Source organism: Halichoerus grypus, chromosome 1 (assembly GCF_964656455.1).
Source record: "Halichoerus grypus chromosome 1, mHalGry1.hap1.1, whole genome shotgun sequence".
Taxonomy (NCBI): domain Eukaryota; kingdom Metazoa; phylum Chordata; class Mammalia; order Carnivora; family Phocidae; genus Halichoerus; species Halichoerus grypus.
Window position 1 is genome coordinate 121,587,388 of NC_135712.1, and position 16,696 is coordinate 121,604,083.

Consider the following 16,696-nt stretch of genomic DNA (forward strand, 5'->3'; position numbering starts at 1 on the left):
CCAGAATCATCCCTACTCATCCTTGAGGGAAACTTGTTCTTTCCCACTTTTCTTCCCTTGAGATGGGATGTCCTAGGACATGCTTCGGTTTTCACCCTCCTCATGTTCACCAAACCTATGTGGCACAGTGGATATTTCTGTGGGACCTGTACCACCCATGGTCTTTGATAAAAAAGCCTGGCTTGGGTGTCCATGTGTGTTTTGATTAGGAGGCATTGGCTTTAAGTAATAGTAAATCCCAACTGAAATTAGGTTAAGCAATAAAGAAGGTAATTATCATACGTTACGAAGAGTTCAGAGATGGGATGTCTGCAGGTGAGGAATATAAGTTCAAACTGTTAAAGAACAGACATTCAACTGTGCAAATTTGAAGATCTAATTGGCTTTATTCAATAATTGATAGTGAACTTATCTTTAGTGAAAGAAGTTTTTGTGTGGGAAGCTCGAGTATGTCCTGGAATATGGGTGCACCCCTATGGAGTACCTACCATGAAGCCCTACAGTTTCACTTATTTCAGACAATTTTTTTTCATTCTTTGTTTGATGATTAAAAAGATATTTTGCTACATGATTCATAAATGTTGTATTTTAACAGCAATTTTTTTATGTTGGCGTAAAAAAGACATTAAATACATATTTATTCAATAAGTGAGTACAGTGAATCTTGAAAGTATATTATGTGCATGAAACTCAATTTGGAAAACAATAAATTTGGTGCCAATACTCAGGTTCAGATAAAGGGGAGCTAGGCTCCCTGTAGAAAAGAGGATGTTAAAGGGTTGCACCTAAGTGGAGGAGTCCCATGTTCAGCTTCTTTTTAGAGTTTCCATTCCATGGCAACGTGAATCAAAGCAGGTGAGCAGGAGGGCAGCCAGCTGTGGGGCTCGCAGTAGTGTCTTTACTCCTTGTCTATCCTGCCCTCCTCTGCAAACCACAGCCCTCAGCAGCTATCTGAAACTAAGTTGTCCACTGCAGGAGCCCAGTCATTCCCTTGAGAGAGTCCAGCCTGAGGACTGTCACTTCAGAAAGGCTTTCCTTTCACATCCAGGAGGGAAATATGCTTAAAGGGAGGGGAGAGTTGAACTACTTGCCATTAATGGTGATGACTAATTGACACTCCATAATCCTTTTGTGAAATAGTTTCTTGGTGATTAAAAGCAGAGTGAAATTAGTTTCATTTCTTTTAAAATCCTATCTCCCTACAGCTTTCATATATACACATGATTGTCCCACTATCACACTTGTGTGAAGAAGTTATTTTAGCAGGTATTTTCAGTCAATTCAATGTGCTAGGCATAAAATTACTTTTTTTTTTTTGCTGTTATTCTTCCAGAAGTTGAGATGTCTCCCATTCCTTAACACATTCTGGTTGAGAACCAAAGACTATGGAATTGACTTTGTTCTTACTGATACCTGCTTCATCCATAAACACAAAACAAAGAAAGACATGTGTTACACAAAATATTCAATGTTAACACACAATAAAGATAAAATGTAAGAAGAGATGCTTACAAACTGATAGCTTGGTGAGAAATATGAAATGAAAAAAGATTTTTTTTTTTAAAGCTGACATTATCTCCTAATATGGGACAAGACATGCAGAGAATGAACACTGATTATTTCTTTGTCTTTTGTACTGGCTTTTTTGATCATCTAGAGACTTCTTAGGAGATGCCTTTGAGATATGGGGATCGTGAGGAAATTTGCATCTACTTTTATATCCAATGTCTATAGAATAACATTTTTACAATTGGTTTCCAAAGTTAAGAATTTCCTGGTTTAGGGGCACCTGGGTGGCTCAGTCAGTTAAGCGGCCAACTCTTGATTTTGGTTCAGGTCATGATCTCAGGGTCCTGGGATCACGCCCCATGTTGGGCTCTGTGCTCAGCGGGGAGTGTGCTTGAGGATTCTCTCTTCCTCTCCCTCTGCCCCTCCCCCCACTCATGCTCACTTGCTCGCTCACTCTCTCAAATGAAGAAATAAATCTTTAAACCAACAAACAAAAATAATTTCTTGGTTTAATACGGGGTATAGGGACTGCCAAGATTTGCCCATTACTATTATACATAAATAGATATTTGCTTCTTAATGTGGCTCCATTGATACCCCCAGTTATGTGGGGGAATGTGGAACACTGACAGCTGCCCAGAACTGCTGTGGTGGTTATAGTGGAAGGCCAGATGCAGTGCACTGACCGCTCAAATTCTCAGGCTTTGAACCTGGCATTATACCTAGTGATATACAGTGTCCTATTTAATAAGGTCTGTTTCTGATGCTCTTCATTTTTTCCTGAAGATCCTAGTTTCCATTTGGCATCATTCCCCTTCAGTTTGAAGAACTTTCTTTAGCATTTTTTGTAGTGCGGATCTGCTGGCAATAAATTCTCATGGTTTCCTTTTATTGGAAAACTGTATTTTGCTTTCTTCTGGAAGGATATTTGAGCTGGATATAGAATTTTAGGTTGACAGTTTTTCTTTCAGCACCTTAATAGTATCACACCACTGTCCTCTGGTCTCCCTTGTTTCTTTTTGATATTATATTATAAGTCCCTGAGGTTTTGTTAATGATGTACTATATGTTGGCTAATTGAATTTAAATGAAAAAAAAAAAAAACAACAAAAAAAACCCCCACCTTTTTTATCTCTGTTCCTGGATAATTTCTATTGATCTGTCTTCAAGTTAACTGATGATTTCCTGTCATCTCCATTTTGCTTTTAAATTCACATAATATATTTAAAAACATTTCAGACATTGTATTTTCAGTTCTAGAGTTCCTGTTTTAAAAAAATAATTTCTACTTCTCTGCTGAGATTTCCTATCATACTGAAAATTCATTATGAGCATGTTTTCTTTTGTATGTTTGAACATAGTTACAATAGCTGCTTTAAAATCCTTATCTGCTAATTCCACACTGGAGTTATTTTGAAGTTACTCTCCTTGATTGCATCAAAAATGGGTCATGTCATGTGCATGTCAAATAATTTTTATTCTAGTCTGAATGTTGTGAATGTTATGTTTTAGGAGACTCTGGATTCCATTATGTTCTTCCAAAGAGTGTTGACTTTGTTTATTTGTTAGTGTAAACAGTTAACTTGCTTATACTCTTACCACAAACTCTGTGTCTTGGGGGCATCTCAAATCCCCATTCATTTTTTTATCCTAAGCCAGCTTTTTATAAGTCAGCCCTGTCCTTGTATAGTTCAGAATTTAATCAGAGATTTAGGGGAAAGTTTACATATAAAATTTGGACTTGATCTCTCTGGGTTTGTTTATTCCAACATCCCCTTCTCATTTTATGGTGGCTATGGTTGCCCTGAACGCTGTTCTCTGATTCCTCAGGCCATAAAGAATGCAGGTTTTCTAACAGAGTTTTAGCAGCCCCAGCTCCATGCTGCCTGACTTTGGCCATCATTTGGGCCAGAAGCCACCAAAATGGGAAACCTGTCTTATGCCTTTCCTTTCTTCCAAGTGTCATCTATCCCCCAGAACATGCCTGTCTTTGCTTGCTCTTTGGTGGCTTCAGGTGGTTGTTTTTGTATTTTTTTTAAACAGAGTTTATATTTGTTATATGCAGGAGCGTTAGTCTGGCAGGAACTTTCTAAGTCATACTGGAAGCTAAGCTGCCCCAGACGAGTTTTGATAATAAGTTCTGTGGCATGCAAAACCCCCAGGCCAGGAAAAACTGGGAGAAGCACAGATGGTAGACCATGAAGTCTTATATACAGCATGGAATGTGGGTTCATTTTCCTCACCGGTGATTCCTTTTCCATCCTTGGTGCACAATCCGTGGCACATTCTGTTCAGTATTTGTGGGCTAGTGAAGACAGTAGTTCTATTTCCTTTATGTAGGGAGCTCAGTTCAAATATCTACAGGCATGGCCTCTGATGCTTCCCAAAGGAGCTTACAATACAAACCTCATGATGCGGATTTAGTGGAAACCCCCTATGGGCCATGTGGCATCAGCTCCCAATCATCACTTCAGCTTTGAGTTCTTTCTTCATTTCCAGCACTTGTGGTTGCCATGCTCTAGTTTGGCTGAAGATTTAAAAAAATTTTTTTCAGTTTTATCCAGCGTTCCTATGTCTTTGAACTGGCTGTGGGGTGGGGGTAGGCTTCTCGTATCAGCTCAGCTTGCTGCCTTCACTGGCAGGCAATGCCTGGGACTCCTGATGATCCCGGTGTCAGTTTGCTTAGCTGCTTCTGTCCGAGGTTGCGGGGAGGGGAGGCTCTCATCCAAGAGGAACATCACCCATCCCGTTCCAGGCCCCACCCAAAATCTTGTCATAAGCTCCCAGGGGCTGAGACAAGGGGCAGTTGAGGAATAGCCACCCTGCGTTTGATTTTTAAAATGGTCTATACTGAATATGCTGAACCAGTGTTCCAGGACCACACTGGGGCACTGTGCCTCTCCTGCTTCGGACTGGCTTTCTTCTGTCCAAGTAGAGCCCTTCTCTTTTTAATTTTGGAGACAGACTTTGTCTTTTTGCTAAAGCCTTTTTTTTTTTTTTAAAGATTTTATTTATTTATTTGTCAGAGAGAGCGAGCACAAGCAGGGGGAGTGGCAGGCAGAGAGAGAAGTGGGCTCCCCGCCTAGCAGGGAGCCTGATGCAGATCTCGATCCTAGGACCCTGGGATCGTGACCTGAGCCGAAGGCAGACGCTTAACCAACTGAGCCACCAGGCGTCCCAAGTCTTTTTTTTTTTTTTTTTTAGATTTTATTTATTTGAGAGACAGAGAGAGAGAGAGAGAGAGCACAAGCAGGGAGGGGAGCAGAGGGAGAGGGAGAAGCAGGGTCACGGAGCCTGATGCGGATCTTGATCCCAGGACCCTGGGATCATGACCTGAGCCCAAGGCAGACACTTAATCAACTGAACCACCGGGCGTCCCAAGTCTTTTTTTTTTTTTTTAAGATTTTATTTATTTGAGAGACAGAGAGCGCACAAGCAGGGAGGGGGGCAGAGGGAGAGGGAGAAGCAGACTCCCCACTGAGCAGGGAGCCTGATGTGGGGCTTGAACCCAGGACCCTGGGATCATGACCTGAACTGAAAGCAGACGCTTAACGGACTGAGCCACCCAGGTGCTCCCTCTTATTGCTAAAGCCTAAACCTTGTGTGCCATGATCCAAGCATCAGTTACTGGCACAGACATCTGCAATCTTCCTCCCAGATCTTCCTGCAAACAGATCTCCCTCATGGTGGTATGTTCTATTGTGTGAGAATTCCCGAGGTGGGCATATAGGTTCCACTTCTCCCACCTCCCCTCCCCCCTCCCTGTCCCTTCATTTCTCCTAAGGCCCTATTTTCTTCTCTAGACACAAAATGTGGTAATTAATTTTTTCCCTTCAAAGTTGTCTGAAATTTTACATCCCTAAAGAGTTTGCTGTGGGAACGGCACATTTGCTGTAGCAAAAAGTTAAAAGAAGGAATTTAACTTGCTCCTTTTCCCATTCCTTTTGGCTGGTGGGCAGAGTATTGACCTGGGATGGGCATGCCAATGGGGAGAGAGCTGAGAGGGCGCCAGGTCCCAGTCCCAGCCTGGGGAGGGGAAGGGAGAGAAAGCCCGCTGATTACATAGGCAGGCACGTCCTCCCGGCTGTTCACCACAGCCTTAGTACAACCTTGCCTCTCTCTGCTCAGTCTTCCTCCCTGTCCCCAACTTTTTTTCAACCCCAAAAGAGGAACCAAAAGGCGAATGTGTTAGAGAGGGAACCACTGCTTTAACATAGTTAATTCTAGCTATTTCTGATGGCAGGGTTTCCCAAATTTCAATGAGCATACAAATTACTTGAGGATCTTGTTAAAATGCAGTTTCTGATTCAATAGGTCTGGGATGGCATGGAGATTCTACATTTCTTTTTTTGGTTTTAAGGTTTTTAAAAAATTTTTTTAAAGATTTTATTTATTTATTTGACAGAGGGAGAGAGAGTGAGAGAGAGCGAGAGCACACAAGCAGGGGGGAGCTGCAGAGGGAGAGGGAGAAGCAGGCTCCCGCTCAGCAAGGAGCGGACTCAACCCCAGGACCCTGGGATCATGACCTGAGCCGAAGGCAGACACTTAACCAATTGAGCCACCCAGGCACCCTGAGATTCTGCATTTCTAACAAGCTCCCTGGTAATACCCAACCCACTGGTCCTTGAGGAGCAAGGTCCTATGGTTTAGAGGTATAGCCAGGTACTAACATCAAGCAGAGGGCATCTGGGGCTGGGGATAGAACGCCACGTGAGATTTTTGTGATACTTCATGGTCTCTGCCTCAGTGGGGCAATACCAGCGGACGCATGGAACGAATGAGAGGGCATGAGGGCTTAAGTTTGGGGTCTCTATCTTGGCAAAAAACTGTACTTTTATGTACTTTCATAAATCTGGTCTTTACTTGGGTGTGATTTCAAAGGGGGAAAAGTCTATACTGAGAAACAGAAATATCTATGTGACCAGTATGTGCTATGGAATCTTATCAGTTTTAAACTCATAGATGTACACACTTAGGCCAGTCTTAAGAAACAGTACAATTGCACCAGTTAGGAATACATCCAACTTCCAGGAACAGAAAATCCAGTAACAGTGGGATTGACTGGTTTCACATCATGGGAAGTCTGAATCATTGGGTAGTGTGGTATTACCTCTGACCTCTTTTTCTATATGCCTCCAGAACTGGGTTCTCAACCCTGGCCAAACCAGCTGGGGAACTTTTAGAAATCCTAAAGCTCAGAGCTGCAGGGCGGAGGCTGCGGAGAGGCCGGCGGCAGGGAGCGGCGGGGCCGGGAGCGGGCGCCAGAGCCGAGCCGAGCCGGACTGGGAGGCGCAGGCCCGCGCGGCGAGCAGCCACCGTGTCGGTGTTCGGAAAACTGTTCGGGGCAGGAGGGGGCAAGGCCGGCAAGGGCGGCCCGACCCCTCAGGATGCCATCCAGCGGCTGCGGGACACGGAGGAGATGCTAAGTAAGAAGCAGGAATTCCTGGAGACTAAGATGGAGCAGGAGCTGACCGCCGCCAAGAAGCACGGAACCAAAAACCAGCGCGCGGCCCTCCAGGCCCTGAAGCGCAAGAAGAGGTATGAAAAACAGCTAGTGCAGATCGACGGCACACTGTCAACCATCGAGTTTCAGCGGGAGGCCCTGGAGAACGCCAATACAACACTGAGGTGCTCAAGAACATGGGCTATGCTGCTAAGGCCAGGAAGGCTGCCCACGACAACATGGACATCGATAAAGTTGATGAATTAATGCAGGACATTGCTGACCAGCAAGAACTTGCAGAGGAGATTTCAACAGCTATTTCAAAACCTGTAGGATTTGGAGAAGAGTTTGATGAGGATGAGCTCATGGCAGAATTAGAATAACTAGAACAGGAGGAACTAGACAAGAATTTGCTGGAAATCAGTGGACCCGAAACAGTCCCTCTACCAAATGTTCCCTCTATAACCTTACCATCAAAACCCACCAAGAAGAAGAAAAAGGAAGAGGATGACATGAAGGAATTGGAGAGTTGGGCTGGATCCATGTAACTGGTCCAGTGTGGGCTGGGCCCAGACAGACTCTGGTGGCCTGTGCAGCGGGCAGGCATGTGCGTGTGCGGGGCCCGCAAGATGTGGTGCAGGCAGGTTCCATCGCTCCTGAGTCTCCCTCCAAAGCCTTAGGGCCGCATCACTGCTCACTCTCTGCATAGCATGGTCTGCACCCAGTGGGACAGGGAGGGGGGCGGGCAGGTGGGGTGGGAGGTGCCTGTTGTTTATAATGTTGAATTTCTGTAAAATAAACTGTATTTGCAAATCCAAAAAAAAAAAAAAAAATCCTAACGCCCTGGTGACTGCCTAGACCAATTAAGTAAAAAATATCCAGGAGTAGGACCTGGGCATCAGTATTGACAAAATCTGTCCACATGATGGTCACGGTTGAGAACCTCTGCTCTTGGCCTTGCTGCCACACAGCTTTCTCCAGTACTTTTAATCAGGATCTTAATAACCTCAGCCAGTGGTGTTAGTTCAGGGACTGACAGTGTTACCCCAGCATGTGATTCTCTCGGCCTTTCCGGCTTGGTTCCCAGATGGCTGCTAAAGCCCCACTTGCTCACTGCGTCTGCAGTCTAGGCAGGAAGAAGGAAAAAGGTGCAAAGACAGGGCTCAGACTTCTGCTCACATCTCACGGCTGGAACTGTGCCATGTGGCTTCTGCTAGGACAAAGGTGGTTGGAAAAGTGACTATTTGAGCTTTTCCAGCTGCTACAGCAGAAGCAGGCAAGAGCCAAGAGAGTGAGGAATGCTATGAGGTAAGAGAACACGTGTAGGTCTTTCAAAATGTTTATTGTCATTGCAAACGTAAAAACTACATGCCCCTTATAGAAAATTAAGAAAAACGGAATAGAAGAAAATAAACTTACCCAAGTCTCAGCACTTAAAGACCAGAAGTGTGAATAGATTGATGCATTTCCTTTCAGATTCTTGTCTGTTTCCCCCATGATTCAGATCATAGTGTATTTAAAATGATGAATTTTACTCTTTCTTGTAACGTGAAAGGATGAGAATTTATCCGTTACAATGATTTCTTAAACACAATTTTTATCTTCTGCATTATATTTCATTATGCTAGTGTGCTATAGTTTGACTTTTCTCCTGCTGTTAGGATTGTTTCTTTCCTTTTTCTGGTTTTACAATATTAAAAACAACCCTGCTCTGAACTTCTTTCTGCCTTCAGCCTTTTGTTTCCTTTGTTCTATGTATATCTTTTTTTGTTGTTTTTGGGGGAGGGGAAAGGTAAAAAAAAGTTTGGTGTTTGCTTCAAAGAGCTTTCCCAAACAGTGGTGATTCATTTCAACTACACATCATCGTGGATGAACACTGTACCCCAGGCTTTCATGACAGGTTGAATTCAAGATAATATGTGTAATATGTGTTTTTCTGAAATCCGCTGTATTCATTTGCACCTATGAAGCGTGTTGCTTGTGTTCTTGTTCTCAGATGAAAGGTATTGGCATTTTGGTTTCAAGAACAAATAAAATCACAAATACAACCTGTTTTTGACTTGGGTCTGGACTAATTACTAAGGAAGCATTCAGCAATAATAGTCTAAAATATTTAAATACTTAGTGAAACTGCAATGGATTGAGGGACTGCTGGTTCTAAGAACTAGGCAACCAACAGGAACCGAGGGAAGAATTTTAAGTCTGGACACCAAGTTCAGAGCCAAATATCAATAATCTCCTCCTCATTTTTTTTGCAATAACTATAAATAAAGTAGAGGGAGAGGATAACAAGAATTATCTGAACAATGTTAAGTAGTAAGTACATACAGAACAGGGAAAATTTTTTTTTCCATTAAATTTGCCACTCATTCCATTTCAATAAAATGCTTGTAAGGAGAATAACAATTTAAGGCCGAAGACTATATCACTTCTGTTCAGAACTTCTTGAGAGCAAAAGAATGACTACTGATCAACCTTCCTGGTTTAAACTTAAATTTATTTATTTATTTATTCATTTATTTATTTATTTTAAACATCTTATTTATTTATTTATCAGAGAGAGAGAGAGAGAGAGCATAAGCAGAGGGAGAAGCAGGCTCCCCACTGAGCAAGGAGGCCGATGCGGGGCTCGATCCCAGGACCCTGGAATTATGACCTGAGCCGAAGGCAGACACTTAACCAACTGAGCCACCCGGGTATCCCTAAACTTAACTTTAACTATTTGTTTTAAAACGTGTTATTTTGTGACTCGAACCTCTATACTATGCCTTCAAAATTCCAAGAAGAAAGTAAAATCATGTAGAAAGCCAAAAACTTCACCAATACATCTAGACAGACATTTGTGGTAGTTTTTGGTATCTGAAACCTTCTCCCCCCACATCACACTGATGCCCCTTTTGTAGGCGCAGCCCTGGCAGGAATGGGAACCCAGGTGGTGCACAGAACTTTTACAAATTCTCCAAGTGGGGAACTTATTCTTTCCATGTGGATCGACTCCTGCTTTTTTGAAGTCCAGACTTTATTTTTGTTCGGCTTTCTTCTACCACTTTCTGTGGTATTCCTCGGACATGCAGAGACATGTGTCTGGAGTGATATAGCAGCGTCAAGTTTCTTTTCACATTCTCCGCACCCCAGTCTTCCGCCGACGGCTCCCTCAGCAGCAGGACCACAGTCAGGCTGACTTCCTCTGAGCAGATTCCCGGGAGCGGGACTACTGGGTCCCAGAGAATGAGCCAGGCTGAGTCTTGTGTGTATGTTGCCGGAGAGGCTGTGAGAATCATTCTGACGCCAGTTCTCCATGAGCCTTCATTGGGTTGTCTCTGTTCTCTTGGCTGTGCGCTCTGCAGCTGGATGGGACAGTCTGTCTGCACGAAAGCTACTGGCAGGAGGGCTCTGCCAGTCCTCGTGAGGTGACAGCCATATGCACTGTCATTCAAAATATCTTCACCCCTATCCTGACCTCCCACTCCCACCCCTCAACATGTTTGTTTGCAGCTGGACATTTTTGTTTCTCTCTCTCCAAATTATGACTTAACTCCTAAGACTTGGGCAAACACTCCCAGCGTCATAAGGGGCTGGCTGGCCGGACAGCCTGTGCCCCTTTATGGCATTTTATTCACCCTTCAGCCTCACTCCATCGTCCTTACCAGAGCCATTGCCATGGCAACTGTCCTCCTTCGGCCATTAAGTATGGGTGGCAAAGTCCTACGTGCTTAACTTGTTTGATATTTCATCTTTCAAAAAATTCTTTGGGGAAATTCAAGGTGGCTTGTCGAATAAAACAAATAAGCTTTTGATAGTCAACAAGGACTGAGGGCGGCAGCTTTGATAACAGGGAAAGACTGGACTGGTCAAAAACCTCAGGCCAGTCACATCCAACTCCACTTGAGACACGAAAGGAATGGGAAGTCTCTAGAAGGTTGGGAGAGACTGACTCAGACCCAGTGTTGGGGGCTTCAACCTAAGAGTAGGGCTGAGATGACGTGGGTCTTGGCCCAAACCCAACCTCAAGGACCTTTGGGTGGCTTCAGCTGCCACCACTGGAGGAGTTCACCTGCAGACAGTGCACTTCGGGGGCCCGGGGGTTTCCCTGCCCTTCGCATGGCATCACACCACAGTGCTCTCCAGCCCGGGAGCCCTTAAAAGGGCACACATGTCACATAGCACCCTGAGAGCTTTGCTCAAGTGAATGTGTCAGCTCGGAAGAGACCAGTTAGCCTGATGGTCTCCTCCATTCCCACCATCTGTCCACCATTTTTTTTTTTTTTTTTAAGATTTTATTTATTTGACAGAGAGAGACACAGCAAGAGAGGGAAAACAAGCAGGGGGAATGGGAGAGGGAGAAGCAGGCTTCCCGCTGAGCAGGGAGCCTGATGCAGGGCTCTATCCCAGGACCCTGGGATCATGACCTGAGCCGAAGGCAGACACTTAACGCCATCTGTCCACCACTTACATTTGCTCTTGTCTGACATTTTTTTAAACTTGAGAATTAAAAATTGAATTTACAGTATGTTGTTTTAAGTATTATGCTTTTTGGATTCATAGGCAAATACCTTCTTCTTTAAAGTAGATTTGTTTCTCCCTCCCTCCCTCCATCCTTTCTTCCCTTCCTCCCTCCCTCCCTCCCTTCCTTCCTTCCTATGTATGTATTTTGCTTGTTTAGTGGGATTCACTCTGGCATAGTAGAAAGAGAGTGAGATGTGGAGCCAGAGAGACCCTGGTTGGAATCCATGCTTTTCTATTATCTATGTAGCCTTGGCATAGGGTGACTAGCTGTCCTGGTTTGTTGGGGACTGAGGGGTTTCCTGGAATGCAGGACTTTGAGTCTAAATCTAGGACCATCTTGAATAAACCAGGACAGTTGATGACCTTACTTGGGCAAGACACAACCTCACTGAGCCTTGGTTTCTTTCTTTATCTATGAAACGGGCATAATAGTACCTGTCTCCTGGGTTATTTTGAGGATTGGGGCTAAGTGTACAAAAAGTGCCTGAAGCTATATCTGAGATCTCCTAGATTTAAACAGATGATAATTATAATAATATTAACATTTATAATTATCTGTATTTTTTAGGCTCAAACTGATCTTTCACCGTCATTCAATGCCTTTTCTTAATTTCTAATGTCTGTTCAGGAAAGGGGAGTTTATTCTGGGTATGGGTATAAAATGAAGATATTCTTGGAAAGTACTGAAAAGTATAAAGAAAAAGTATTCTTATTACATCCCCAACCAGAAGCAACCACTTTAAAAATACTTTGGATCCAGGTTTACTATTCTAAACAATTGATATATATCTTTGGGCATAAATATTTATGATTATTTCCTTAGGGGAAATTCTAAAAAGAGGGATTGCCCAATTAAAGGACAAATATTTTTAGCCTTCTTTTATATTAGATATAACATTATTCCTCCAAAAATCTAAGTTGACAGAACAAAATATGATGTTTTCTATGAAGGGAGTTGTGTGTTCCTTGTCTCCAAACAGGACCCAGCTCTCCCTGAAAGGCTCTCTAAGGAAGAAGTCTGATTTCCTTCAGCAACCCCTATGGTAGTGGTGGCTAAAAGATTTCATCTTATTTGGTCATTTGGTAGTAGTTGCTTTTACTATTGAGTATTGTGGTGGTATGCACACTAAAAACCGTCCCTGTTAGAACCTTTTTTTGGTACCTAAATTAAATACTTTAGGAACATTTTGTCTCCATGATACAGTATCTTGCACTCAATATTAAACCAAAAGGAAATTGTTTATCTTCAACTCTTAATACATTTTAATGCTCATTTCATATTAATTTGAGCTATTATAAAGAGAATAATCTCTTTCCTTTCTAACTGTGGATTGGTAGGTATGAAAAATCAGCCCGGCTTCGGCTTGAGGAGTGGAATAGTTCAAAAGCAGTTCTGAGGCACCTGCGAATGCCAACGAGTTGAAAAATCAAAGAAATTATGGTCTTTGCTGAGGATCCAGAGATATTACTGGGTGTTTGAGTGTGTGTATCTGTGAGCGTGCATTTATGTATGTGAGTGTGCATGTGTGTGTGGTTGCTGACCAGTGTCCACAAGTTTCAGGCTGCTCACTTAGACTGGTCGTAGGTTGGAGGTTAGTGGGGTGAGATCAAGATTGTTGGAGGACTAGAGATGAGGTAGGTAAAGCCCTAAATGCAGTACTGGTGATTACAAGGAATCAATACAAAAATAATAAAAACATGTTGGTGAATTATTGTAAGTGATCCTTCAAGTTCACATACCTGGTTGGTAGTGGAGTCAGGACAAGAAGTTCCGGTTTCTGATTCTGAGTCCAGTGTTCTCACCAGCAGAAAGCATCAGTTCTGAGATGCCAGGTGCTTTGGCAAAAACTGGGGCTATTGCAGTGGTTGACCCTATGTAATGTCCTGTGGCGGCAGGGCAGGGCAGGGCTGACTATTACCCTAGACAAAGCTAAAAGAATTGGCCATCCCATAGAGACCTTGATGAAACCTCCTTTCTTTTGGACCTCAAGATGGTGACAGGAATACTCAGTAGCAGCAGCTTGGGATTCCCCAGGGATTATTATGGATAATGGCAGTGAGTCATATTTTGAGCACATATGGTGTGATTTGATTCCTTCATTTATGTCTTTGCATGGGAGTCTTCAAAATGCCCCTAATCTTAGGAAATCTAACTTGAATAGCTCAAAATTATATAACTGAGGACAATTTTCTACTAATCAGTTTTGTCATCCCATTTGTTTAAAATTTAATGTAAAGTTTTGGCCATTTTTAATTATCCATTTTCTGTGAGAACCAGAGTAATCTCTCAGATCCTCCCTCTCTGTACTATAAATACTATGCTGTTTGGTAACTGGTCAGAGAGGTTCAGAGGTTGTGCCTCTGAAGCTTTTCTTGGAGATCAGGTTCAACCACAGGGGTAACAATGAGGCAAAGCAATGAATTTGCCTGATTTCTAAGGACGATGGATCCTTTGTGTCATACAACAAATCTCCATATTATGACTGTGGGACCCAGGTTTGGCTAAGCTGAATACCACGGCTCTGGTTATATGAAGATGTTTAGGGGTGGCTACATGACTCAAATAGTGCAATAAGTTTTATCAGACTTTTTTTCTCCTATAAGTATCGGGAAAGAGATACTTCCTTTGGGCAAGGTACCCAAGCTGAAAGATGGCATATGCCTAGAAATATGAGCAGCCTGTGGGGACATCCTGCCTGAGAAGCAAACTGACAGAGAGGAAAGCAGAACTGAGGTATGGACAGAAAAAAAGTAGAATCTTGGTCATATCCCTTGATCCAGCTATGCCTGAAGCCAATGCTGGCCTCAGATGTCCTAGTTACCTGTCAATGCCCTGTTTGTCTTAAAGTCATGCAAGTTGAGTGTATGTCACTTAAATAGGTCCTTTACTTGCATGATTCCACTATGCTTATTATCCCCATTCTATAGAAACCGAGACTCAGAAAGATTAAGTGCTTTGCTCAGGCTAACACAGCTGGGAAGTGAGGTGGCCTTGCCTTGAGGTTGGGCTGTTCTGACTCTGTAGCTCATGCTTTTTAAAAAAAATTTTATTTATTTATTTGTCAGAGAGAGAGAGCACAAGCCGGTGGTGGGGGGGGAAGCGGCAGGCAGAGGGAGAAGCAGGCTCCCCGCTGAGCAAGGAGCCCGATGCAAGACTCGATCCCAGGACCCCGGGATCATGACCTGAGCCGAAGGCAGACGCTTGACGACTGAGCCACCCAGGATTATGTTGTTTCCATAGCTTGATTCAGCCTCAGTGAGTACAGCTAATTAAGCTGGTAAAGCCAGCCTTCGACAGCATTAAGAGGACAGGTATTGGCTCTCCTGTTTTACTAGCTCTTGGGCAGGCCAATGATATTAGACACTTTAGGCTGGTGCACTGAGGGTCAGACAGGCTAAATGTCGTCCCTGGATCCCATGCCACATGCCTGCCTGCTCTGGAAATTCCTTTTGATTCAGGTTTCTCAACTTGCAGGAACCACTAAGTGCATGGGATCAGACCTCATTGGCCTCCAGGCAGCCAGGCTACTGCTGAGTAGACAGATTCTGCAAGCAGAAACATTCCAGAAGATGCCCTCAGCTTTGAGGTGCTGAGACTCCCCCCCTTCACATCCCGAAGCTTAGGACAAAAGAGCAGGAGCTGTTCAAATGTGAGATAATAGTAATTTTAATATTTAGTTCACAAAACATGCAGGTCAATAGTCAATGCATATACAATAGGACAGAGCAACAACAAAAAAATTACAAAGCCCAATCTAACTACATGGAGGCCTTCAAACAATGAAGTGTGGGATAGAGACTGTGCTGATTAAAAACCCAGCTGAGACACACCTCAGTGCCTCAGACCTGACCAAGGAATTTCTGGTGGTAGGAAAAAGAGCTCACTGTGCCCATGGCCTTCAAGTCAAATCCTGAGAAACTTCACAATCTCCACGCCCTGGACTGCTCAGTTTTGTCTTCCCCCCATCCCTGCATTTTTTCTTTTTTTTTTTTTTTCTCTTCTTGAATTATCTATCCAACCTTTATCCCATCTCAGACAATGAGTTCCATGAATACTCTGATGTAGCCTAGAACCATTGCTGTCTCAGTGAGAAGGGTCTCTGAGTTTGCTTTGGCTGTTGGTGAACAAAATTCCTCTCTGTTTAATGGGCTGGGATCTGGTTTTCCCCAGACATAATCTGTTGAGCCTGAAGACCCCTATGAATAGTCACCCATCTCCCTGGAGGGAGGCCACTTTCATAAGCACTATTGGTACTAAGGACTTTTTTCCCCAATAATAACCCGATGGTGAGATTTCCCCAGTGCCAATGCTGCTCCCTGATTGGGTAGTTTTGAGACACTGCCCTTATTTTAGTTCCCAGGGGACCTATTCTGGCTCTGGTGCTGAGATGGAATTCTGGTGGCCTGGAAGGAGTTTAGGCTTTCTGCAGCAGGGATGTGAACACAGGGAAGGTGTGTGGCTGCCAAGAGCTTTCACTTCTTGAACATCCAATGGTCCAACCACTGTAGGTGAAGTTAGTGAAGGGAAGAGCTCTCCCAGTAACAAAGCTGACCACAGTGCCTAGAAAGTGCTCCTGTCAACTGACAGTGACCTTCTAGTGTGCACAGGCGTCACTTGCCATAACATTACCTCCAGGCTCATCACTTTGTTGTTGCTGTTGTCTTTTGAAAGAACTGGTTTTAACCCCCTCAGTTTCATCGTTTGGTTTTTACAGGGTTACACTGTATCTGTCCTGTGTAGTCACAGTCCCGGAGAGTTCAAAGGGAAACAATTAGGATCAGTGAGCATTTCATGGAACTCAAACTTAAGTGTGATTTTACAAAGTCAATATAGACAATATCAAAGCAATTATATTTTCATTTTCTTCTATTCATGTGCAGGGGTGAGGCTAATTCAGAGACAGTGTATCAGTTCACTAACATATTATTTATTCTAACTATATCGAGAATACCATATATATTCAGATGACCCACAAATATCCTTTTCTCATTCTTCCAGGGACATTTTCTGGCCTATGACAGAAAGAGGACTTGCAGTGGGGAGCCCAAGAGACCCCTGGGGGCGTCTTGCTGGAATTAGCAGATGCCAACAAAAGCAGAAAGCTTTCCTTAAACTGAAATCGCTTTGGTCCAGGTAATGTCAAGATCACAGTGTAAGAAAACTCAGATAATGAGCTGGAGACATTACAAATATCTTTCCCCATCACCTCTTCTTCAATCAGTGTTTATTAGTAGCCA

The 16,696-nt window shown here is 43.4% G+C and overlaps 1 pseudogene; it reads left to right on the forward strand.

Annotated features, from left to right (window-relative positions):
- Positions 1 to 6,471: 6,471 nt before the first annotated feature.
- Positions 6,472 to 7,515, forward strand: LOC118528514 (charged multivesicular body protein 4b pseudogene; annotated as a pseudogene).
- The last annotated feature ends 9,181 nt before the right edge of the window (positions 7,516 to 16,696 follow it).